This window comes from Mus musculus, chromosome 2 (assembly GCF_000001635.26).
Source record: "Mus musculus strain C57BL/6J chromosome 2, GRCm38.p6 C57BL/6J".
Taxonomy (NCBI): domain Eukaryota; kingdom Metazoa; phylum Chordata; class Mammalia; order Rodentia; family Muridae; genus Mus; species Mus musculus.
The window spans coordinates 35,205,846-35,232,702 of record NC_000068.7 but is presented as its reverse complement, the minus strand read 5'-3'; the positions used below and the strand labels follow the sequence as shown (position 1 = coordinate 35,232,702).

At 46.2% G+C, this 26,857-nt stretch overlaps 2 long non-coding RNA genes across 4 annotated transcripts in view; one reads left to right on the top strand and one right to left on the bottom strand.

Moving 5' to 3' along the window:
- The window catches only part of Gm13605, a 31,908-nt gene extending 21,465 nt beyond the window's left edge, over positions 1-10,443 (bottom strand). The window contains exons 1-3 of one of the 3 annotated variants that reach the window (XR_374278.4): positions 7,891-10,159; positions 6,717-6,828; positions 6,015-6,482 (exon numbers count right to left, since the gene is read on the bottom strand). This is a non-coding gene — a long non-coding RNA (predicted gene 13605). Of the gene's footprint in view, positions 1-6,014; positions 6,829-7,890 lie in introns of those variants that run through there. The other 2 variants (XR_866155.3, XR_866154.3) reach the window with 2 other exon arrangements.
- On the top strand, positions 6,688-7,179 carry Gm52553. The gene is made up of 2 exons (XR_003954037.1): positions 6,688-6,781; positions 6,895-7,179. It is a non-coding gene; the product is annotated as a predicted gene, 52553 (long non-coding RNA).
- Positions 10,444-26,857: the final 16,414 nt, after the last annotated feature.

Genomic DNA, 26,857 nt, shown 5'->3' with positions numbered 1-26,857 from the left:
GACTCATTGAGTTTTGAGAAATGGGACCGTGTGGAACAAGTTTAGGCTGGTACTGGGCAAGGGCATCCTTCTGTAGAAGCAGACGGGTCCTCCATTGCCTGTTGGTCCAGCAGTCTGTGAGCACCAGAACCTCAGCATTTTAAGTCTGTCAGGCTCCTCACTACCCATAGATTCCCTGACCCGAAAAACTTGCCTGTGTGCTGCAACAACTTCTGAGCTAAATCAAAGAGCAAGACGAAGAAGAGATGCTCTCTGTCCTTTCCCACCGTCCCTGACACACAGGCTGCAGTCTTGCTCACTGGTGACAGCTCTTATTAGCCCAGGGGTGACAGCAGTAAAACAAAGGTGAGTTCAGCCACAGACACTTTCCTGTAGCCAGTGCCCCCCCCCCTCCAAAGACTAGCACTGCTTTCCAGGGTCCCATCTCACTTCCCTAAAACTTCCTGTTCTTTGGCTAAGTGTTTTTTTTTTTTGTTTGTTTGTTTGTTTTTTTTTTAAGCCTCTGCTTCAGGCTATCACTCACTTGAGGTTTCCCTGAGAGGTGTGTCCTGTGTGTCACAGTAAACTTATTCATTTTCTCTTGTGAATTGGCTTCTGTCACAAGGGCCTGGCTCAACTCCAACCTCCTGAGGGTGGAAAGTTCTTTATCAGCAGTCCATGCACCACAGCTGGGGTGGATGTCACTATGCTAAGGGAAAGTGGCTGGAATAGCAAGCTCCTACTCCCGTGATTCCAAATGCGTGGCTTTTTCAAAAAGGCAATATATCACAGGGCCAGAGATGGAACTAGTGATTGCCAGGGGCTGGGTGAAGGGATGGCTTGACTGGGAGCTATGCTGTGACGAAACTGTTCTCTCTTGATATGGTACATTCCCAGTCACACATTTGTTAAGACTCATATAATTGTACATTAAAATGTTGTTTATTTTTCTCAATATGTATGCATGCGTGCACATATGTGCATGTATGTGCACCATATACATGCAAGTGTCTGACATAATCAGAAGAGGGTATCGGTGTGAGCTGCCTGGTATAGGTGCTAGGAACCGAACCTGAGTCCTCTGCAAGAGCAGTCAGTGCTCTTAACCACTGAGCCACCTCTCCAGCCCAACTGTATTTTACCGTATATAAGTAAAGCCTACCTGTAAAAACAAACAAACAAACAAACAAAGGCACATTCCTATAACCCCAGCCACTTAAAAGGGTGAGAAAACCATGGGGTTCAAAAGTTTGAGGCCAGCCTTGCGACTTAGAGAGACTTAGTTTCAGAGTTAGGGAAAAGGGGGAATGTGGAAGAGGGGAGATGGATGTCCGCACAGCCGCTCAGAGCCGTATGGTAGAGTACTAATTTAATATGAGGCCATGGGCTCAGACTCTAGTACCACCAAAAATGGAAAAAAGAAAGAAAGAGAGGGAGAGCAGAGAGGGGGAGAGAGGGTAAGAAAGGGGAAGGAGGGAAGGGAGGGAGAAACAGAAAGGGGAGGGGACAGAAAGGGGGGAGGGAAGAGGAAACACAGGAGTCTTAGTCAGGCTTTCTATTCCTGCACAAACATCATGACCAAGAAACAGCTGGGGAGGAAAGGGTTTATTCAGCTTATACTTTCCATATTGCTGTTGATCACCAAAGGAAGTCAGGACTGGAACTCAAGCAGGTCAGGAAGCAGGAGCTGATGCAGAGGCCATGGAGGGATGTTCTTTACTGGCTTGCTCAGCCTGCTCTCTTATAGAACCAAGACTACCAGCCCAGAGATGGCCCCACCCACAAGGGGCCTTTCACCCTTGATCACTAATTGAGAAAACGCCTTACAGTTGGATCTCATGGAGGCATTTCCCCAACTGAAGCTCCTTTCTCTGTGATAACTCCAGCCTGTGTCAAGTTGACACACAAAACTAGCCAGTCCAACAGGTACCTTGCTAATTAGTGCCCAAATCCTCTTCTTATCCTAATTAGCAGTCAATACAGATTCCTAAATCCTAGTTCTTAGAATCCATATTACCTAATAAACCCAAAGGGAATATTGCTGGTATGATTTAAGAATGTCAACATGGAAGGGTGTCCTGTAATTGCAGTCTACCCACCCCACCCCCACCCACCTCCACCCCCCTCCACCCCCACCGCGGCGGGATTACAGGTATCCTTAGAAACGGGGGGTGGGGGAGGGGGCAGAGGGAGATTTTATGAAGGAGAAAGCAGTGTGAGGACAGAGCAGAAACATTTGAAGAGTCAGAATTGCCAGACTCGGAGCTAGACAGAGGAAGGAGCCACGTGCTGAGAAATGTTACAAGAGGAATGCTACAAACCACAAAACTTGAAAAATGCATTCCGTTGCTAACCTATCAGAGGGAACACAGACTGGCCAGACTTGAATCATCTGTGTTGTTTTAAACCAAGTTTGTCGGGATTTGTTATGTGTAATAACAAGGGAGTGTACCTTTCCTCTGAAGGAACTGTGCTTTTTAAGGCTAGGCATGATGGGGTCCATGCCTGTAACCCCAGCACTAAGGAGAATCCTCGGGTCAGGGCTAACGTGGGCTTCATGGTGAGTTCAAAGTCAGAGACTCTACCTTTCAAAAGAGAGGTCAACAAAAATGAACAGATACACAGCTTGTCTGTCTTTATTAATTTTTGACTGAATCTCACTACGGAGCCCCGGGTGGCTGGCTCAGCCTCGCCTCTGGATTTAAAGATGGTCACAGCGGTGCCTGCTATTTCTAAGAATGAAGAAAAATTTCCCTTTGAATCCTCCTATCTCAGGTGCCCATTCCTAAACCAAGCACTTTTAAGAGTGATCAGGATTTCTTGCCCTTGTAGAAACCAGACCGTTCTGTCCCGAGCCTCCCAGCCCCAGACCATGAACTGTATCAGGATTATAAGAAGGAAAAAAGGCCCACTTTGAGGCTGGTGATCAACAGCACCTACCTCAAAAGTTATTTTCAGGGAAAAAAAAAATTCTCAATTTAACAAATGTTTTATATGAGTAGAAAAACAACTAAGGGGAGCTGTCAGCTCCAGTTCTCAGATCGGCCTCCTTCTTGAGCTCTCACACAGGAGAGATAGCCCGGCTGAATGCTTGAGTCACCACCATTAAGTGGGGCCCGGGACACAAAGCCATCTTCCAGATAGCCATCCCACTTGCAAGAAAGCACAACCATACAGCGTGTACTATTCATCCTTTAGAGACCTAGTGAAGTTCAGAAACCCTGAAATTCAGGTTAGCCGAAGAATCAATGAATCTTAAGTATTAGGAATTCATCTCGACAGAAGAAAGGACGGGATCCTCCCGAGGGGCTCAGCAAGCAAGAGAGAAAGCAAAACCCGGTGGCTTTCAAACCGGCTGTCATCTGGCCGTCCGCTCAAGCAGATGAAGCAAAGGTTTGTCTTTCCTGCGTTAGCCGGTTCTCTCTGACACATTATCCTACAGTTTCAGAACTGCAAAAGCCCCGAGAGTACTAATAATGCTAATTGCCGTAGATAATAATTTAAGTGGTCATTTACTGAGCATTTACTAGGATCTAGACACTGTGTGCTATCACATTTAGTCTTAAGTCTTCTCAGTGAGGTGCGTGCCAGCACCAGGCATACCTGACAGGTGCTGACACCTAAGGAAAGAGAGGGGCGAGATCTCCAAGGTACTGCTCAACGGACAGTTTGTTTATGTGGGAAAGGCTTTCTTCCTCTGAAAACTCATTAGAAAGAAATGTCATTTTACTATCTCAGGGTTTTCACTCTTTATCCTTACTGCCTCTGAGGAGATTTTTTTTCTATTTATTTGTTTGTTTGGGGTTCTATCCCAGGTCCCTGCACATGCTAAACACACGCTCTTGCCCTGAGCCCACCTTAGCACTCACAGTGGCTCTGTCTCTCCTACAAAGAGAGGCAGAGAAGGAAGCAGACATGAGAACTGAAGCCGACAGCTCCCCTTAAATGTTTACTTATATAAAACATTTCTTAAATTGAGAAACTGCTTTTTCCCTGCAAATAACTTTTGAGGTAGGTGCTGTTGATCGTCAGCTCCAAAGTGGGCCTTTCTTCCTTCTTACAATGCTGATACAATTCACTGTCTGAAGCTGGGAGGCTCCAGACAGAACGGTCCTGATTCTGAAAGGGCAAGGACGCCTGTTTACACTTATAAGTGGTTGGTTTAGAAGTTAACTTGAATAATACTTTTGTTTCTGTTTGCTTTTTCTCTAATTGATTTGTTTTTATCATCAGCAGCAGCATCTCCGGTGGCTTGCTAAGTGGCAGAACTTCTTGTTTCCCCCAGCTTTTCAGTTGACTCCAGTTTTGTGGAGAGAATGAAAGCCACCTGTGGATACTGAGCAGCGGAGAGAAGCCGGCTTCCATGTGCTGCTGAGTGTTCCCAGAGCTCTGCGTTTTCCAGATGACTGAATGAGTCCTTTGTTTTTAGAGATATTTAGAGACACAGGTGCCTAACATGGAAGTCCTTTGCAAATGAGTTTCTATGAGCAGCCATCATCTAGAAGCTTTTGTTCAACCCCTCCTGATTCAAAAAATATTTGGTGGCATTGTTTCCAATCACCCTTCTCAAGAAGGACCTGACCCTCCCCCACTCCATCAGATCCTAAGAAGATTATCATTGATTGTCATTGATTCCACTTCCATGCCCCAAAGAGGCCCTGGTTCCACCATAGGCCAACCTGGCAAAGATGTGTGTCTTGAGGGTCAACAATGGCTAGAAGGTGCTTGCCACCAAGCCTGATGGCGGGGAGTCAATCCCTGAATCCACATGGTGGAAGGAGAGACTCTTTCTTCAAGGGACAAAGCAAGTTGTCCCTTGACCTCATAACTGTTGCACACACTCACACACACACACACAATAAATAAATAAATAAATAAATAAATAAATAAATAAATAAATAAAAAGCACACACGTCTTGAGAGACCCTGAAGCTGACCAGAGGACACTGTAGCAGAACCTTCTAGAAGATGCCTGGGAAGGTTTGCCTGGGGCTGCCCTGTTTCTGTCTTGCCCAAGGTCTTGTTTCAGTTCCCTTTGATCCCAGTGTTACAGGTACAGATCTGGGTTCTGGGGGCACCCGCTAGTTCTATGTGTTCCTGGGCAAAGAATTGCACAAGGACGCATGGTAAGGTTGTGCAATCAGAGACACTGGGCAGGTGTAGTAGCACTTGGCTTTAACCCCCTTGTTCAGGAGGCAGAGGCAGGAGGATCTCTAGGAGTTCAGGGCCAGCCTGGACTACATATGGAGTTGCAGGCAGTCATAGCTTCATAGTAAGACTCTGTCTCAAGCAACAGTAACAAAAATAAGCAGTTTATTAAGAAAGACTAAGCATTCAAGAACGCAAACTGCCCTGTGAATAGGCTGTTCACTCTGTGCCTGCTTCTCGTGTTTGTGAAACCACAGGCTCTTCTCTCACATGATCTGTCACATACATGATCTGTCACATGTAGCCCAAGTAGAGAAGCATTTCTAGTCTCCTGTCACCTAGCTGCTTTTCTTCATTTCTTCCCATTCCCTCTCCCTCTCCCTCTCTCCCTCTCTCCTTCTCTCTCTGTCTGTCTGTCTCTTTCTTCCCCACCCCCTCTCTATTTAATTTATTTTAATATATGTGGCTGAGTGTGGACATACAACTGTTCCTTAACACATACAAATGTCAAGAGGTTTTTCACGTCTCTGCCTTTTTTTTTTTTTTTCTTCTGTTTTCACATTAAGGAAGCCATTTTTTCCTTCCTTGCCTCCAATCTGGAGTTCTGGGATACAGATGTGAGCCACCACATCTGGAGACTTTTTGTTTTGTTTTGTTTGGCTGTCCTGGAACCAGGCTGGCCTCGAACTCAGAAATCTGCCTGCCTCTGCCTCCCGAGTGCTGGGATTAAAGGCGTGCGCCACCAGGCCTGGCCCGGAGGCTTTTTATGTGATCTTCCTGGTTCCCATCTGACTTCTTTGACCTTAGGCTTTCTCTAGTCCCCACCTTTCAGACACTGGGGGACAAGGGCTCACTCCCTTCCCTGGTCAACATTCTATATTCAAAACTCTGATTTCCTCTTTTATTCCCACGACCCAACAACAAGGCTGATATTGCCAAGAGCTGCACCGCAGCCTTCTTACCCAAGTGGCAGGATCTACAGCAAGCATTTTGCAGGGTCTGTTTCAAGTAGACATGATGAGAGACACCCAGGCCAGTGGAATGTAGCCCTGTGACACAGGGCGGCTTTAAACAATCTCAGGAGAAAGCATCTTTAGTTTTCTTCATAACCTTCCTCCACCCTGCTGCCTGAAGTGTCATTTTGATCCACAAGGCCAACATCATGTACAGTGTCCTTCGAATGCTGGACCAGTGTTCCAGCCTGGACAGCTCACCCGGACTTCTTTGAGAGAAAGAAACGTCTGGCGTGTTTAAAGCTCTGCTGTCTGGAGTTTTCTGTTGTTCGATTTAGCCAAACCGAATCTTTGGCTGTGCAGTTGGTTCAGGAACCAAGGGGTAGAACAGGCCAGACCCACCTGCCAAGTGAATCAGCTACCCTAGAACTCTGGGTCTCCAGTATGGGGCTTCTTTTGTTAACCTATTATTATGTAATGATCTTCCCCCAAACTTTATGGTTTAGCAGCCGCTTTGCCTGATGGGTTGGCTGGGGGCAGGGGGTGGGGGGGACGGGATGGGACTGGGTGGTTCTAGCCTTGAATCTCTGATGAGGTTGCAGTCCAGTGTCAGCTGGGTTTGGAGGTCTGACTGACCTGGACATCAAAGATGGCTTCTGCAAGGATGCCTCCAGTTCTCTGATGCTCTTCCTGTGGCCTCGGTAAGACCTTGAGTTCTTTTATTGGGGGGTGGAGGGTGTCCAGGGATCTGAGAGGAAGAGGAAGATGTTTGCTTTGTCAGCTCAGAACCAACCGAACTTCTTTTCTACCTCAGAGTGTTGGTTACCAAGACTCAAGTCAATTCCCAGTCAAGTCAAGAGGGATCAAAGCTAATCTCTCAACAAAGAAATAAGAGACTTACAACACCTTAAATCTACCACAAAGCCCTTGAGAGAAAAGCTGCTACCCAGGGACGCAACTGTGTTTGAGATGTCGTCTGGCTACCTGGTCCACTGGGATCACAAAGCAGGCATCTAAAACAGGAGACACTATCAGTCACTCTTCTGCTGCTGTGACCAAAACACCATGACAGAAGCAACTAGTAAAGAGTTAATTTTAACTTGCTGGTCCAGTGGGGTAAGAGTCCGTCAGAAAGGAGGCACGGCAGCACATGGCATAGCCGCAGAGCAGTGAGCTGGGTGCCCACACCTGAAATAGCAAGCACAAAGCCGAGAGAACAAACCGGAAGTGGTGGAGGCTTTTAAACCTCAAGCCCACCCCTAGCAATTTACTCCTTCTAGCAAGGCTGCACCCCTAAACCTCTTCAACCAGCTCACCAACTGGGGCCAAACGCCTGAGATTGCGGGAGCATTTCCTATTACGTCGTCGCTACAGAGGGCAAAATGGTGGTGCCGTTATAATCCCAGCACGTGAAGGGATGAGGATGGTTGATTCAAGGCCAGTCTGAGCTACAGGGAGAGTCTGTCTCAAAGAAAACTCAGGGCTTAGAGAGAAGGCTCAGCCGGTAAAGCACTTGCCTCTTAAACTAAAGATTTAAAGGAAAAAAAAAAAAAAAAAAAAAAAGCAAAGGGGATTTGCTCCTGGATTTGAGTGTTTAGCCTTCCCAGACCAACCTCGTCATTACTCTGTGAAATCCAGGCGTATGCCAGTTCTTCCGGTCAGATCCACACCAGGACACCTCCCCTTCCCATCCCTTGGCTTAAGATGACAATACTGGTTACGTTTTAGAGAGCTTCTGTGCCACATGGCATCAAGTGTATTGCGCACACAGAAATAAGTTGAAAGACTGGAGCTTGTGTTATGTTCTTACCACAAATAAAACAGAGCAATGTTGGAGTCTTGTTCCTAAACAACACGCCCATCTCCCGGGAGAAGCATGGAGGTCGGGAAAGCTAGAGCAGCAGACTCCTGATTTGCCTTCTCATGGACTGCTGATAGGTCCTGTGTTGAGGAGGAGTGTGATCATGCTTGCCCTTTATCCGTAGCAACGGGAATGGAAGTCCCCGGCATTCAGCGGAGATGCAACATATTTGCAGAGGAGGGATCTGTAGAAGACCCTTCAGGTGGTCGGGGCAGGCAAGGAAGTAAGCGGCAAAGAAGTGAGCATGCGCAAAGCAGTGAGCATGAAAACCGTTCAGACTGACGCGTCATCAACCTGGATCACGACCGTGAGGAGTCTGATGCCAGGCAGTTCGTTATCAGCAAGTTTAAAACACAGTACAATTTGGAAAAGAAGTTTTCTGGTGTAATACAATCCCCCGTGCATAAGAAATTCGCCTCAGGGTACATGTCATTTCTTCCAAGAAGATGGGTTCCAAAGATAGACTACCTGTGCTAGCTTGAGGGCCTAAGGAAAAGTCTGGCTTGGTCTTCATCATACAGATAGCGGAGAGGTCATTTGGGCAATTACTCACCTCTGGTCCTGCTTGGCGGAGCTTGGGGGAGCTTGTAGCTATACAGATAATTTAACGGCCATTTAGACTCTTAGTTATCTCCAGTCCTACTTGTGGGACCTACTGGTGGTAAGGGTCATCTAGGTTACTAGCCACCTCCAGACCTGGCTATGGAAACTTGATGTGGCCTGGCCCAAGAGATAACGGAGATCGCAGAATGCCAGGCTATTAATCACTTCCAATTTTCCAGCTTAGGATAGAAGAACAGGTTTGTTTTAACCTTGTTTTGCTTTGTTTTGTTTTACATCTTCCCCATTGGAAAGACAATCCAGTGCGCTTAACCGTCCTGTTTTCCCTGGACATCTGTGAGCACAAGGACCTGTGGGATGTGCTCCTAAGAGGGATAAGAAGTCTTAACATACACAAGTAAAGATAACCAAAACCAAAAACATACAGTTCCTGACTGTGGCAAGGACTTGTTCAAGTCCCTGAAGCTGGACAGCAGCCTTCCAAGTCCAAATCTTCTACCTTTTTGCCACCCAAGTCTTAGAATCACAGAGTTTTCTCAGGGTTTTTTAAATTTTGGGTTTCTAGGTCATGAACCCAGGGTCTCACACATGCTAATCCTAATGAAAGCACTGAGAAGTTGTGATTTCCATGCACACTTCTCGGCCCCGCAAAGGCACACGATCTCTAAGTTACCCCTGGTCGCTGATCCTGTGTGCAGCACTGGAGAGAACACCCGAAGCCCAGGCCCCAGCCCCCACACCAGCACATGTGCATTTCCATAATAATTAGAAGAGATCCACAGACCTCCACTCACACTTGGTAAGTCTCATGGTGGAGCTACACACTTCAACCCTCTAGGATTTCAATGTTAACAGAGGCACTCTCGGTAAAGGTAGCTTTCATTTATTGGGTGTTTAATATGCGACAACTACTACATAAGCACTGCCTTTAAATGACTCCATTTAAATTTATGAGGTGCATATGATCTTCCCATTTCATGGTTGGAAGGCTGGGGCTCATCCAGGAAAAGTGAATTACCCAGACACAAGGGAAAGTCTGCTCCAGTGTGTAAGGGAAGCCGGGTCCTTCCTGCTTCTAAAACCCAGTCTTCTCTCCACATTACAACTTCCTCAATGAACACAATATCCTCGAGACACGGAGCTAATTACCTAAGTTCAAAGTAATTATCCAGATGTGCCCATTAACCAACAGCTTCATGTGCAGTCAGTCAGCTAAGGCCGTCTGGCTTTAGGATCCATCCCACACATCTTGAGAATATCCTTGTGCAACACAAGTTACTTCCTTGAGAACATGTGATTTTAAATACACAATTTCTGAACCTTCCCCCTCCTCCAATATTGTGAATAGGCCTAGCATTTTCTCTCTGAGCCCCCCTTTTATTCCTCCTTTAAGAGAGTGAAGATGAGTCTGGAATATCTTGTAACAGAAAGCAAGGAAGTGTTCGGGGTTGTTGGAGACAGGTAAGAACACACAGGCACCAGCTCAAAGCAGACCCCACAAGTCAAACTTGAGATGATTCAAACATAAAACTTGTGGTGGTTTGAGTAAGAATGGCCCCCCATAGGTTCCTATCATCAGGAAGTGGCGTTATTTGAAAGGACTACAAGGATCTGGAGGTGTGGCCTTGTTGGAGGGACTTTGTCAAAAAAAAAAAAAAAAAAGTTTCAAAAGCCCAAGTCAGGGCCCAGTGTCATCTCTACTTCTCTCTCAGCTACTTCTCCAGCACCATGCTTTCCTGTCACCATTCTCCCTGGCATGATGATAACGGCCTAAGAGCTGAAACTGTAAGCAACTCCCCGATTAAATGCTTTCTTTATAAGAGTTGCTTTGATCATGGTATCCCTCCACAGCACAGAACAAAGGCTAAGACAACAGTGAATAATGACCACAGTGGTGGCTTGAATAGGAATAGCCTCCATAGGGTCTTATATTCGAATGTTTGGTTATGAGGGAGTGAAGATACTTGACAGGAAGTAGGAGAGGTGGCCTTGAAGGAGAAAATGTGTCACTAGGAATGGGCTTTGGGGGTTTAAATGCTTCAAAACCTACTTTTAATAAGGATTCACAAACACTTCGACATCTCCCACCCCACCCCCCAATCTAGCCCACACCACCCAAAGGTAGGGAAAAAAAAAAGATGATAAATAGCATAAGGGGATGTGGACCTGATTAAAAGTAGTTCCTTGGGGTGATTCCAGCAGGATACCAGCAGTCCAGTTCAGTAGTATTAGGATACCAAACAGAAATCAGCAGCGGTGGCAAGATCTGGCAGAAAATGCCAGTCTTCTGCCAAATTGGTGGGAACAACCCGGACCAGCCAGGACTCCAGCAGTTTTCTGCTATGCCTCTCTCAACAAACTGAAGATAAGCAAAGATGAAAACGCAAGACCAACCAATGAAGTGTTGCAAGGCTAGCTATGCAAGCACACTGGTGCTGTCTGTTGAGTCCTATTTATACCCTCTCCAAACATCACGTGCTCTCCCACAGGTGAGTCTGCATCAGCAAAACACCACGTGAATCTGTATCACCAGACTCAGCCAGAAACTTCCACTTCAAGTGTCTTTCTTTCTTGCCTGTGGATCCTGATGTAGACCCCTCTGCTACCTCTCTAGCCTCATGTCTGTCTGTTTGCTAACATGCATCCCGCCAAGCTGATGACAAACTAAACCTCCGAAACTGTAAACAAGTCTCAAATGCTTTCTTTTGTAAGAGTTGCCATGGTCATGGTGTCTCTTAACTGCAGTAGAACATTGATTAAGGCAGACTACAAAAGACTACTATACACTGGATTGACAGTGTTATTATTACTCTAATGGGAGAGGGAGGAGAGGGAATTAAAAACCCGTCTTACAGCTACCCCAGTGATATCAGATTCCATAAGATGATGTAGGACTTGAAGACCATGCTCATGAGCATCATCATGTGAGACATTGTCTAGGAACAGAGCAATCCGTCTCAAAGCATTTCTTCCTAAATGTACTCGTTGATTACAAAGAGTAGGGGACACCCTTGCAAGCTACTTTTAGCAACTGGTTTAGTTTAGGTCCCCCATTAGAAGTTGACACCATGTGCTCTCTGACACGTGAAAAATACAGCCTGCCTGAATGCGCCTTTGTCCTTTGTCATGGTCACTTGATGGGTTTAGAGTCATCTAGGACATATGCATTTCATCTACAAGGAGTGGCACACTGGGTGTGGGGAGCTGGGGTCCTAGGCCAAATAAGAGAAGAGAAGGAGGAATCAAATGGAACATAAGCATTCATCTGTTTCCGTACTGCAGCTGCGGTGCCACCAGCGAGCCTATGTGCGGAGCCTACGCGCCTGCCCCCAGGGCTTGCCGTCTGTGATAGACAATATCCCTGACGGCTTGGGCATTCAGATTACGCTTAGAGTAAACTTTTGTTTTTCTTTACAGCAAAGTTATAATTTTACATTGACTCTGTAGAGGGGAAAATTTAGATCAGAAGGGGGACCCACCCCTTACCAAGGTAACACAGCAAGCTGAAAAATCACTACACTAGCACAACCCCAGCATCCAGGGTTCTGAACAATGCTTTCTCCCTTCTCCATACTAGTCATGAAGTGGGTGGAAGGCCAAGCCAAGGGAACTGGCCTCAGGAAAATGGCACAATTCGATAAGAGAAGGCCAAGGCTGAGCTTCTGGAAGCTTTTCTTTAGAGGTAGGGAGAGTGGAGTCCCTCCACATCTGGGGTTGGGTGTACAGGGGGACCACCCTCATGACCTAATTTTCTCCCAGACCTTTGCAAAGCAGCCTGTCCTTTAAGTCCTTGTTGGGGGAAACTGGTTGCTTTTTTGTTGTTTGCTTTGGGGAAAACCTTGATCAGAGGGTAACTGTTATGAGAAGGGATTTGGAAATTCTACTTGAAAGGGAACAGCTAAAGGGAAGGGCTGAACTTTTTACATGGCTTTCCTTCACGCTGGAGTTGGGGCTGGGCCAGGGCACCTCTTCTCAGGTTGCCAGAAACAAGAAGGGACAGCTGAGCCCTGATGGGGCCAGGTCACCGAGCCTTTATTACCTGCTTAGCTTTAAGGACCCCAAACTCAACGTTTACTATTTTAGTGAGCTAATCACATTGTTTGCTCACTATTTTTTTCTGTAGAAATTTATTCTCTTTAATATTATAGCTATTTTTATTAATGGTTATCTAGCCAGGCCAATTGTTTCCAACTGGAAAAAAAAATCCTCAATTTTTATGGAAATCAACATCATTTCCATGAAAATGAGTCCAAAGAAAACCAAACAGCCAAACGAGGTGATTAAATTCTACCTGGATACTGGTGCCAGGCTCCACCTTTGTTGGAAAAGGAGATTAGGCATGTTAGGGAATGTTTAAAGTCTGTTAGAAATAACCCGATGCTTTTCTTGATTTAATCAGAGGCTCTAAAAGGCAGGAGAGAATGGGATTAGTACTCACTGGTCGGTTAGGTTTCTTAGGCTTTGTGTGAAATAGCTAAAATTAGCCGGGGATCCCACCACTGAGCGCAGCCAAACTTCAGGAGGTGCTTCAGCCAGGTGCCTCACATGATAACTCCAGGGTGGAGAGTAAGACCATGGCCACGTTTTTGAGCCAAACTTGGAACAAGCTTTAACTTAATACTGGCCATGATGATAGACTCTGGCCAAATATTACTGGACTGAAGTCTGTGTGCTTCCACTCAAAAGCCAAGAAAGACAAGGATGCACTGGAAGGAAGGAAGGAAGGAAGGAAGGAAGGAAGGAAGGAAGGAAGGAAGGAAGGAAGGCAGGCTTTTGTGGTGGTCTGCATATGCTGGGCTCATGGAGAGTGCACTGTTAGGGGGTACGACCTTGTTGGAAGAGGTGTGGCCTCATTGGAGGAAGTGCGTCACTGTATGGCGGGTTTTGGGGTCGCCTAGTGCTCAAGCTCCACCCTTTCCTCCATTTTGGGACAGCAATGTATATCCTGTGCCATTATATGTTGGAAGTGTGTGATCTGGTTTTTGATTTTGCTTTTACAGGGGATTACAGTTTAGAGATTGCATGAGTCTCAGAAGAGACTTTGAGACTGTGATAGACTATGGGGGCTTTTGAAGTTGGACTAAATGCATTTTGTATTATGTTATGGCTATAAACCTATGGGGGCCAGGGAGTAGTGTGCGTAGTGATTTGAGTAAGTTTGACTCCCATAGACTCATGTGTTTGAATGCTTGACCCATAGAGAGTGGCACTGTTAGGACCTGTGGCCGTGGAGTAGGCGTGGCCTTATTGGAGGAAGTGTCTCACTGTGGTGGCAGGCTTTGAGGTCTCCTATGCTCAAGCTAGGCTCAGTGTGGCACACAATCTTCTTCTGCTGTCTGCAGATCAAGATGTAGAACTGTCAGCTCTTATGGGGGTGGGGTGGGGGAGTAGCAACTCCACAAAAGGCAACTCCCAGAAGCAGCCTGTCACACAAAAGGTAACCTGTCAACACCTGCTAACTGGATGGCCCTAGAAGATGACTAAAATGATTTCTATCTCAGTCAGGGTTGCTATTACTGTGGTAAAATGTCTCCACCTAAACAACTTGGAAAGGAAAGGGTTTATCTGGCTTCTACTTCCACATCCATAGTCTCTCATAGAAGGAAGTCAGGCCAGGAATCCCAGCTGGGCAGGAACCTGAAGGCAGGAGCCGATACAGATCCCACAGAAATTTTCGTGGTTTGCTTTCTTACAGAACCCAGGACCATCAGCCCAGGGGTGGCACCTCCCACATTGGTCAGGGCCCTCACACATCAATCACTGATAAGAAAATGCCCTACAACACAATCTTGTGGAAGTATTTTCTCAAATGGGGTTTCCTCCTCTCAGATGATGCCAGCTTGTGTCAGGTTAACAGAAAATTATCCAACACAACCACTGTCCTCTATTTTACATGTAAGGAGAAGGAGTCGCTGAGTTATTAGGTGACTGCTAGGAATTGCATAACAGACTTATATGTTTCATGCCTCTACCTTCTAATATTTGAACAACTATTCCGAATGTGTTTAGTCACAGATAATCTCCAGGTCAAGACAAGGGTGAGAACGGCACATAAAAAAATGAATAAGATGGAGATTTGTCAGTTAGATGGAGTGGGATGGTGCGGGAGAGGGGTGTTAGCATTCCATTTGAAGTTACAATAATGCATTTCTGTGTTTATTTTAAATGTAAAGAAATAACTGTTATGGACCAAATCATGCAACCTCACCCCAGATGAACTGGAGTCCTCACTCCCAGTACCTCAGACATAACCGTATTCTGAGGTAGGTTATTCTGTGGTTGCCATTTATATGTCTGTGATAAAACAGGTTGACAAACAATTAGCTTAAGAGAAAAAGGGTTTATCTAGGTTACACATCCAAGTTACAGCCCAGCACTGTGGGGAAGAATCAAACAATCACATGGCGTCCACAGTGGAGAAAAAAGTGGAATAAACATATCTCTGGGGTCTTCACCTTAGCTTTTTTCCTCTCTTACCTCTTGTCCAGGGAATGATGCCGCCCACAGTGGGCTGGGTTAGTCTTCCTATATCAACTAAAGTCAATACAAGGCCCCACAGCCCAGAAGCCCCCTGACCTGTGTAATTCTTCATTGAGGCTCTCTTCCCAGATGATTCTAGGTTGTGGCAAGCTGACAAAACGAAGCCAGCATTCAGGAGACAGAGGGAGAGTTCCAGAAAAGCCAGGGCTACATAGTTTGACTCGGTCTCAAACAAAACAAAACGGTAAGCATCAGAGTCTTTAATGGATAAGTTGAAATAATACCATAAGGGTGTGTCCTTATCTAAGGGTCTGAAACTGTAAGCCTAGTCTGACTGCAGACAGAAGTACATCAGGATGTGTGCTTGTTTCCACCGGAAGAAGGTGGTAGTGTGTAGCCTTGTTGGGTTTGCTTGTTTAAGTACCTGACCAATGTAGCTCGGGCATTTTCAGGGAACCCTGGAGTGGGCCTGGCAAGAGTTCATCATCCTGGCCAGCATTTAATTACAACTTGCTCTAAATTTGGCTCGTTTGCCCAGAGGGATTGATGGAACCTCAAAAAGTATAAGCCAAATTAATTATCTCAGGTATTTTGTTATGGTGATGGATGTCTAACAAATGCATGTAGCAAGCTCACAGGGCAAGATCAATTTCCTTCTCCAGGAGCCCCCAGCCTAGTCAGAGAAGCAGGGTCTTATGGTGAAGTATTGTAATTCCAAGGAAACTGGAGTGAGATGCCTGGCAGTAATCAAACAGGAAGTGGTTTTAGAGCTGGACCTTGAAGGTGACTAGCAAAGAAAATCAGAATCTGGCAGGGTTGAGAGTGGAGCTAAAGCTGGGGAGGGAAAGGGAGTAGGGGTGGGGCCACTCCATAAAGGGTAAGGAATCGCTTCTGTTACAGGAAAGGTAACCTCTAAATGGACGATCCTAGGAAATGAGCAGAATAATTCATAGTCTCTGCTCTCCACCTAAGGAGAAGGAGAGGCCAGCAAGGCCAGCCATGAAGCTCTGGTCTGGGTCAGGGGAAAACAGGAATGCAATCCTTGAGCACACGATGGAGCAGCAGTTGTGTTAGTCACCATGATGTCAGACATAAGCTAAAAAGAAAGACATGTGTCAGTTCACAGTTTTAAAGAGTTCACCACTTGTACTGGCTAGTTTTGTGTCAACTTGACACAGCTGGAGTTATCACAGAGAAAGGAGCTTCAGTTGGGGAAGTGGCTCCATGAGATCCAGCTGTAAGGCATTTTCTCAATTAGTGATCAAGGGAGGAGGTGGTGCTTATGGGTGGTGCTATCTCTAGTAGTCTTGGTTCTATAAGAGAGCAGGTTGAGCAAGCCAGGGGAAGCAAGCCAGTAAAGAGCATCCCTCCATGGCCTCTGCATCAGCTCCTGCTTCCTGACCTGTTTGAGTTCCAGTCCTGACTTCCTTGGTGATAAACAGAAGTATGGAATTGTAAGCTGAATAAACCCTTTCCTCCCCAACTTGCTTCTTGGTCATGATGTTTGTGCAGGAATAGAAACCCTGACTAAGACACTCCTAAAACTGTTGCTTGACCTTGTGTACTTTGGTAGAACATCGCCTGCAATCAAAGCAACACAAATATGGAGGAAGGTTTAACAAGTGTTGTGGGTCCCTCCTAGACACTGGGGACTTACCTCTGAACCAGCTGCTGGGGTCCCCTACCGAATTAAGATGGGTCTTCCCACATAAATGAACAACATCGACACAATCCCCACGGCCTGTCTCCCAGGTGGTTTTAGATCCCTTCAAGCTATCAATTAATCCAAAGGAACGCTGTTCAGAACAGGCTAGAATGTAGTCTTAGTTTTCTTTGCTCTTAAAAACAGCTGCGCCTTGTTCCTCAAAAGGAGGTAAGTGACTGTTGTTACATCTTGTGCCTTGCCACAAATCTATGGGCCACCTTCCCATTTATGGGTGAGAACATGGGTCAGAAAGCTCGTGAGCTGCAGAAACGAACACTAACACTAATCCCATGCCTGTGAGGCGCCAGGCCCTATGCAGAGCGTCACAGTCATGCTCTCATTGAAAGTTCACGAAACCCTCCGGGGTAGGTATTATTTTCATCTTTGGTCTATGCTTTCCGCCACAGCCGTGAGGAACCCAAGAGCCAGCAGGTCAAGTACTCGCCCGAGTGTGTAACTGCGGAAGCCGGACCATGAATGCAGCACTTTGTGTCTTTGCTCCAACAGAAAGCCCGAGCTTGCAGCATAAAAGGGCTTTCTATCTTTTCATTCCTTAATGAATGACCCTCGCTTTTCATGGGTGATGGAGACAAGAGCTGGAGTCCAGAAAGTAAGCCATGGGCTCTCTCTCTCTCTCTCTCTCTCTCTCTCTCTCTCTCTCTCTCTCTCTCTCTCTCTCTCTCTCTCTCCAAGCCTGGACCTCTGGGCCCTGATCCGTGAAATGTTAGGGCGGTACTGACCAAAGCAGAAGGCAGGTTCCTTTGTGTGCCAGGAGGTCTATAATTCTAGCTTCCCCAGGCTTGGGAAAAAGTCACTAATTATTAATCAGAAAGAGAGCTAACTTGCCAAGATTTCAGCAAACGGCAGAGCCAGGATTTGAATCCAAGTACACCTGACTCCGAAGCTTCTCGGTTTACTCTTAGGCTGGAGAATAAGAGGCATTAACAAAGAGACTCAGGGAAACAGCTGCCTAACAAGGGGTGGGCCAGCAACACCGATGGGCTCAGTGGACACGGGCAGGGCAAGCTGGCTGCAAGAGCGGCCCGGCACGGACAACCTACGCCCTCTTGTGGAGAAGTGCTGAAATGCTCCGCTCCCCTGGGTTTTCCATTTTGACTTCAGACTAGGCTAGATGCAGGAGTAGCCAGGGGAGGAGGGTGTTTTACTCAGCTTTAGAAAACAGTGGCCTCAGCTACCATCTCCTACACCTGCACGGAGACTGCCGGCCGCTCTGGGAAGCCCAGCTGCGCTGGGTCCAGTTGTTGACCAAACAGAGATTTTGTTTTGTGTTTTGGTTTTACATCATGTCTGTACTTAACAGCAGCAAAACACAGTACATCTACCTGAAGTGGACTTTCGTCTGCAGTGTAGAAGTGGAACATAAATACGCGAAACCCCCGGAACAAATAATGTTGGCAGGAAGAAATTCAGCTTCCTTCACGTTCCTTTTCTTTCACTTTTGTTGCCATCTCCAGAGTGGGGAAAGATCTCTGACAAGCCCAAGGCACGAGGAATGCTATGGTTTGCCTGTGTCTGAAACAGTTGGGAGTGCCAATTGGGTGCAGAGTGGAGCCTCTGGGCGGTGGGACCTAGCTGGAGGAAGTACGTTGCTGGGACTCGGGCAGTGAGGCATATAGCTGGGCCAGCCTCCTCCCAACATGCCTTCCCCATGATGGGTTGGGAGTTCTTAAACTGTGAGCCAAGATAAAATTCTGCTTCCTGTAAGTTACTTGCTGCGACGTTGCAGCGATGAAAAAGGGTGCCCATACAGGGAGTTTTTAATGCAATAATGCATTAAATGCATATGAGTTCATTTGCCACATTAGAAGCGCACACTGGACTCTGGTGGTTCTAACACAGCTAGGTCCTCAACTCTACTGAAGCATTGCCTGCACCGCCTCGGAGGCTGCTCTGTGGTCCTCCTCGGGGTAGGGGAGGTGGCAGCTAGATCCTGAAGAGGAGAGCAGGGTGTGGAAAGGCTTAGCCAGCGAGCCACCGTGATAGAGCCCACCACCCACCTCAATCAACCAACTACCACCAACTCAATCAACAAGAGTCTCCCCTCCTGCCCACTCTTATTGCACGGGCAAGGACACTGAGGCCCTGAGACATGAAGAAGCTTGCTTGAGCCTCGGACCTGATGAGCTGCCGTTAGATCTCGAGGAAGCAGGAAATAAAACGTTCAAAAGCCATTACCTAGTCCCAGCGTGGAGGCTTGCTATGTGGCTGCTGGGACCTCTGTTTTCTTATCAGCACAACAGAAACTTAATTTAAAAGGTGCCCATGGCTTCTTGACGTTCTACCAGCTACTACAACAACCGAAGTCAGAAAAACACAACGGGGCCCAGAGGGGCTTGAGGGGACCTGAAGAGAGGAGGGCCCCAGGTAGAGGCCAGTGTTTCTTCACGACAGGGGGAATGCCCTGTCAGCTCCGGGCCTCTCCTGCTGCACCTCAGACCCTTATCAGTAAAGAGCAGAGAGCGTCAGCAACCAGAGAGATTTCTTTATCTCTCTGTTTTTCAAGTTTTGACCAAAATCACCAAGCCATAAATCCTTCAAAATGGCTGCTGTGTATCACTGCCACCATTACTACCACCACCACCACCACCATTTCTTCCCATTACAAAGGTGTTGAGGGGGAAAGCTGAGGGGAATAGAGCCTCGGTCACCCGAACTGTGGATAAGCCTGTGTCCCTAGGGCTGAGAAACATGGAATGGACTGCTGAGTTCAACTAATCTCTTCACTTCTCAGATCTGGAGGCAGAGACCCAGAGAGAGAAAGCAATTTCCACAGGGTCCCAGTTGGCTTCGACCTCTCCTCACCCCCTTAGTCCTTAGTTAAATAACAGCAGGTACACCTGAAAGCTACTGTTTATCAGCATAACAGACTACGGAAAGCCACCAGTAAATTACATAGTGGTTACAGAATCTGTTATGTGAGTTCAATTACCTAAGACTTGAAGAATTTGCGGTATTTTTCAAAATAAAAAAAATTTTTTTTACTACAATGTACTTTTTTGGGGTAGTAGAATATAATATATATCATTTGTTATTTTAACCCATATATATATATATATATATATATATATGACTGTATATGTGTGTAGGTATATTCGTATATGTGTTTGTGTATAGGTGTGTGTGTGCATGCACACATACTCACAGGGGTATATATGTGCAGGTGCATATGGAATTCAGAAGACAATGGTGCCATCCCACTTTGGTCTTTGAGACAGGATCTTTTACTAGTCTGGAATTCACTACATAGGTGAGACTGGCCAGGGAGCCTCAGGGAGCCCACATGCCCAGTGCTGGGATTACAAATATGTGCCACCATACCAGCTCTTTATGTGGGTGCTGGGGATGGAACCCAGGCACACATGTTTATACAATGTGCTGGCTAGTTTTTACTGTCAACTTGGCACTCTTGGGAAGGGAAACCTCACATGAGCAGTTGTGCAGTTCAGATGTGTCATATCTCTGAGTGATCGTCTTAACTGATGATTGATGTGGGAGGACCCAGCCCACCGTGGGCAGCATTATCCCTAGGCAGGTGGGTCTTGGCTATATAAGAAAGGTAGCTAAGTGGCTGGGCATGATGGTGCCCACCTTTAATCCCAGCACTTGGAGAGACAGAGGTGGCTGGGTGTCTGAGTTCAAGGCCAGCCTGGTCTAGTTTCAGGATAGGGGGACACATAGAGAAACCATGTCTCAAAAAAGAAGAAGGAGAAGGAGGAAGGAGGAGGAGAAGGAGGAAGAGGAGGAGAAGAAGGAGAAGAAGAAGAAGAAGAAGAAGAAGAAGAAGAAGAAGAAGAAGAAGAAGAAGAAGAAGAAGAAGAAGAAGACATGACAGCCAGGAGTCAAGAGTACCTTGGAAGGAAAGAAAGAAAGAGAGAGGGGGAAGGGAGGGAGAGAGGAAGGAAGGAAGGAAGGAAGGAAGGAAGGAAGGAAGGAAGATCAAGCAAGCTATCTGAGATTGAACAAGGGAGTGAGTCAATAAACAGCTACTTCATAGTTTCTATTCCAGTTCCTGTTTGAGTTCCCTTGATGGTGGACTATGACCTAGAAGCAAAATCTGAAGTACCCTTTCCTAAGTTACTTTCGGTCACTGTATCTATCTCAGCATCAGAAAGCAAACTAGAACACGTGGTCTGCAGGTCTGCATGTTACCTACTGAGCCAGCCCCTGGGCCCCATTGAAGCACCTTTTAAATGTATACTTAGCAGTGTTAGATAGATACTCACTGTAGTGTAACTCTTGCCACTGTTGAGCTTCAGAGATCCTTCATTACTGAAGACTGAAACTCTGTATCAATGGAGCGAGAGCTCCTGTGTTGTGGCTCTCCATTCCTGCTAACAACTCTTTATCCCCTAGGTCTGTGCATTTGAGTATTTTAGGGACTCCACGGAAGTGGAACCATACGATACCAGTCCTGAAATGGAACCATATGATACCAGTCCTGTGACTGGCTTTTTTTTTTTTCCCCACTAGCACACTATGCTCAAGGTTCAGCCACATGTGGCATGAGTCTGAATTTCCTTCCCCTCTGAGACTAAATAACATGGCACTGCATTTGTGTACTTATCCTGTGAGTGGCCTTAGTGGCACTACTAGAATACTTCTGAGGTCTGATCAGGGCAAGGTGCTTACATAATGTGGCACTATATGCTAACATGGTCAAAAGACTTTTCCTGTGTGCAGAGAGAGGATGAGGTAGAAAAATTACACTACACTCAGGCCTGGTGGTGCATGTCTTTAATTCCAGCACTCGGGAGGCAGAGGCAGGTGGATCTTTGAATTTAAGGCCAGCCTTATCTACAGAGTTCCAGGACAGCCAGGGTTACACAGAGAAACCTTGTACCAAAAACCAAAGATAGGCAGACAGACAGACAGACAGACAGACAGACAACACTATTATTTCCCCCAATATTCAGAGTGGTAAGGAAACTCCCTATTAGGAGTTTGGGACTTTACAGTTTACAAACACCCTCAGATCTGTACTTCTCACGTACATTCCCACCCATTCTCTGTAAAGTTCACAAGGCAGATATTACTGGGTCCATTTTTGCAGAGGGCAGCTCTTAGCTGTCTCTTGGGCTCCTGAGTGTAACTGACAGGGATGGAGTCCAATGTGGTAGGCTGGAATACCATCGACCTGTGTGCATCATTCATCGTTCAATAGAATTATACAACCCAACTCTCTCAACTTGAGGTCACACAATATAATTTCTGCTACTTTGGAGAGAAGCCTGATAATCCAGTCTATTCACTGATCTTTTCCTGTGAAGTCTGGCAATGCTTCAGAAACAGAAACCGAGTGCGCCCTCCATGTCCTGGAATAAAGATGGCAAGGCACTGGGAAGCAGTAGACACATTATGGGTGCAGGGATGAGCAAGAAGTAAATGTTTGTAGTTATAAACACTGAGATCAGGGATGATCTAGACTCTTGCTAACGTGTCTATGAAAGCAATGTCTATTCCTGAAACAGAGAGCTGTGACTTCATGTTCAATAAAATTCTTGGTTCTCTGTGTGTGTATGTATTCCTGCATGTGTGCATGCATCTATGTGTGCTCACATGTGTGCATTTGTGTGCGTGCATGTTTGCATGCATAGTGTGTGCACATATGTGTGTGCATGTGTATGTACATATGTATGTGTGTATATGCATATATGTGTGTATGTCTCTATGTGTGTGGTATGTGCTCTTGTGTGCATGTGCCAAGGGATATGGAAGATCCTGCTGAGACCGTCCCAGATGTCAGCCAGCTTTTCAGATAGCCAAGCCTATAGATACCTACTTCCTGATCTTCTCTCTCTTTGCCTATTTGTTTCTCTGTGAACATCCTTCTGATCTCTCTCAAATCCCACGATAGCAGGGAAATGTCTTCTCCTTTCCCAGTTTATATAACGGGATTGCTTCTGCAGCTGTTGATTGGCCCTCAGACTTGATATCAGCCACTCCTGTTTCCTGGGCAGGCATCCATGCCTGCAGGTCCCCTGCTAAGCTTGCATGCCCTCTCTCATTCTAGCTCACTGGCCACTGGGGGAATTTGATGCCACTACTTTGTCATTTTGCAGACAAGGAAATAAAGTTCCTTAAGGAACTTATCTAAAGCCTCAGTTACAGAGAAGAAAGCTGAGCTCAAATCCAGTTATGATGTTGGATCGCTCTGACCTGTCGGTTTGGGGACTTTTGCAGACTTGCTTGGTCTGCTATTTCTAAACCCCACTCAGTTCATCAGGACAGTAGAGGGGATTTCTTTTCTCTAGTTCCCATTTCCATTGGAGAGGATTTTCTTTCTGAGGATGGCCCTAAACCTCTTCTGTTTCATATACTCTTGGAGACATGAAGGACTGATTTGTCTACTAAACCTGAGAATACGTGGCCACACTCAGCTTAGCCTGCTTCTGGCTTCTGTTCACCATTTTTGGAACTTGCCTTGGTCTTTGCAGCCCAGGTCTGGGGTTTGATAGTGGTGCGTTCCTGCTGCTTGATCTAATATCCTCTTCTTAAACCAGGCAGTATCAGCAACGGCCTCCCTCTGCTCCTCTGTTTCACTTCCTCAAGAAGCTCAGAACACAAAGAGAAGACACTGACTTAGAGTTCTGCAGCTAGCCCTAAAGGGGTAGCCTGAGGGAATTACCCTGGTGGGAAAGACTTCAAGTCCTATTGCTCACCTCTCCTACCCCAGTCCATTATGTTAGCCTCACACACACATACGGAGAGAGAGAGAGAGAGAGAGAGAGAGAGAGATCCCTCCCTTAAATTATTTTATTTTACTCTCAGTGCCCTCTCAGGCAAAGAGTGTAGAGTGACAGGTGTGGGTGTGTCTCGTGGATTGAAGACGGAGTTCCCAGCCTGCTTTTCGAGTTAGCACACTTTGTGATCAGGTGACTCATCTGTGGGATGTAAGCAGAAATGGTGTGTGCAGCTTCCGGGCAGACACTACAAGTGTTTTTGAGCCACCAGACAGAAGTTTTTTGTTTTTTGGGTTTTTTTTGATGTTTGTTTATTTGTTTTTCTGAGGGAGAGGCAACAAAACATCTTGAGGGCCCTTGGTTGGTTGTAGTATCTGAATCAAATCTTCTATCTAACGCAGATGGAGTCCTAGAAGTTGCTTCCCAATATGAGAGAAGAGGGAGGCTCTGGCTGGCAAGAAGTCTCAGGGGTTCTTCTAGAGGACCCAAGTCTGTTTCCCAGCAGCCATGCGGGGGCTTACACACACTCACATTTATTTTTCAGTATTTATTTTTTTTTGAAACAGCCCACCCTGTGTTCTGGCACCCACTCATATTAGCATCCCAGGGCCCAGTGATGAGGAAACTAATTCTGTCTAGTAAGCTGATGCTCAGGCTGCTTGAGAGTCAGTTTAAAGTGGAGATGGGGAAGTATTTTTATAATAAAATATTTCTTTTTCAACTTTTTTACACAGTTGTATTGATACAGCACACAATTTTTTAGTGACCATTAACTGGATTGAGTCCTTTAAAAAAAAACTTTATTGATTCATTGTGAGTTTCACATTATGCACATTCATCTCCCCATCCATTCATACCCGCCCTCCACCCTTGCAAACATCCCCTCCAAAAGAAAAAAAAAAGCACACAAATATAAACAAAACAAAGCACAGAAAACATCTCATCATGGAAGCCATAGTGTGTCACAGTGTGTCTCACACGCAAATGTTCACTAGTGAGTCGTTGGTCTGGTTCCAGACCTCTGGTCTCTGTCACACCATCAACCTTGGATCCTCACCAGGACTCCTCCCAGTTATCCTGTTATTGCTCTATGTCATGGAGAGCTTGCAGCTTTGGATCTGGCCCTTTAACACTTCATAGATGATGTAGATTTGGGGTGGGCAAACTCAAAACTCTGGATCTGGGAGTGGGTGGTAGCTGGGCTGGTCAGCCTGCACACAAGGACGAACTGTCCCCCACTGCTCTGGCCAGGTCACTGAGCTCTGCCATCAGCAGGAGGCAGGTCAGCTCTCTCACTCTCATGCCCTCGAGGCCTTCTCTCACTCATCCATGTCTTCAGAGCACAGTGGTGCTGCCCAGTCAAGGTGTGGGGCCCATTCTCCAAAGTACTGCAGCTTGTGAGGGCCTTCACCATTTGAAGGTGGTGCATTCAACACAACTCCATTGTGTTGCCCCATTGAGGTACAGAGCCTGCTCTCCCAAGTGCTACAGCCAGTGAGGGGTGGGGCCAGCTTTGCATGACCCTTTGACATCTACTTGCTCCCAGACGACTTCCCTGACATGGGATGTTCTCGTGGTCTTTGGTGGTAATATGAGCCATAGATATGGACACTGACCCTTGCCAGTGCATGGTCACAGATGCTCGCCAGGCATGGCCCTCTGAGGCAGCATGGGTTGGGACTTCACCAAGACTTTTCCTCTGTAGCCTTGCTTTTCCAAGTCTCTCCTCCCAATGCTTAAACTGTCCTGAGCCTCTTCCTCTCCCACCTATCCACCACATACTTGCACATTGTAGTGGCTCCTGCTGCAGGCAGCCCATTCATGCCAGGAGAAGCTCTGGGTGATCTCTGTGGGTGCCACATGACATGGCTGCAGACAGGCCTCTGTATGTGTAGTGTGGTGGCAGGGAGGTTTGTCAGCAAGGTCTTCTTACAGTGTCAGCCAGGCCTGGAAGCACAGGCCTTTAGTCCCAGCTACTCATAAGGGAGAAGAGTCAAAAGTTCAGGCTAGCCTAGGTAACTTATTGTTGAAAGATAAAAAACAAAGGCTGGAAATGTAGCTCATTGGTAGAACCTCTGCCCAGGGTGTGCAAGGCCCTAGTTCAATTTCCACGACTGTGAAACAAAAAAGGTTTCCTGTTATGAGTTGATTACTGATAGAAGAAAAGGGTTCTGTGTGACTGGGAGCAGGTATGGGAGCCTAAGATGCACTGTGCCGGTTGGCCAGGCCCCTTGGCTCAATGACTGTTTAAGACTCAATGGGTGAAGGTGCTGATCCAGATTGTGGCCTTCCCTCCCCAGTCTCCTTGACTGACCTTCTGGAGAACACCTTATCTCTCAAGGTCAGTTCTGAGCTTCATTATCATCATGGAGAGAAGCTTGGCAGCATGCGGGCAGGCATGGTGCTGGAGAGGTAGCCAAGAGTTCTACATCCTGACCTGAAGGAGACTGTGTTCCACACTTTTTCAATTCAGTTAGACTAAAGACTAAAAGGTCCCATGAACTTGATTTTAACTCGCTTCTCAATCTGCTAAATTTTGGAGCACACCATTTATTTCTTCACCTGAACTAGGGTTTTTTTTTGTTGTTGTTGTTTGCTTGCTCGCTTTTTGTTTAGTTTTACTTAATTATGCATCTCTGAGAGTTAATCAACTACATTAAAAATATATATTTGTTTTTAATTAGGTAGCATTGACATACTGCATACAATTCAGATTACAAATTGTGCAAATTCTGGTACCTTCTAAGGCATTAGGGCAGCAATAGTTTAACATCTGATTCTGGATTGGTGTCAACTCCAATACTACCAGACAAAAATGGATGAAGAGGGAAGCCTGGGAGAGAAGAAAAGAGAGTGAGAGGAAGGAGGAAGGGAGAGGGGAGAAAAAATGATCTGCAGTCCAATATAAGTTTATGGACCAAAAATCCAAAACATATGAGGAAAACTAGCCAACAAAATTAAGATTGTAAAACTAATAATAAAAAAAGTATTATTTTGGTTTAATAAGCACGGTAGATCTGAAAATGACTCTAATTTTTTTATGTTCTGAAATAAGATAAAGAATAAAATAATATTTTTTTTAGAAAAGAAAATATATAAAGTACATAAAGAACAGTGAGACAAGACCAGGTGGTCATGGCAATGATTCAGTACTGAGGGGGTCCGCAATGCCTCCCCTGGGAGCTGGTGACCCCCGAGTAGCTGCTGTATTGTCCAGATGACTGCCGGTCCCAGTGTTTTGGCCTCAGCTTTCTGATAACACCCCATTGAGGGACTGGGAAGTGAGGGAGGAGAGCTGAAAGCAGTTTAAATTGTTCTCCCTCCATACTTTGCTCTCCCCCTCCACAAGCCCCTGCTAGGCTGACTCCCTCCCTCCACCAGTGCAGGCAGCAATTGGGCAGAATGGATCAGTTAAATCTGCTGCCTGAACTGATATCCAGTCTCCCCTTGCTACAGGCATACTTGGTCT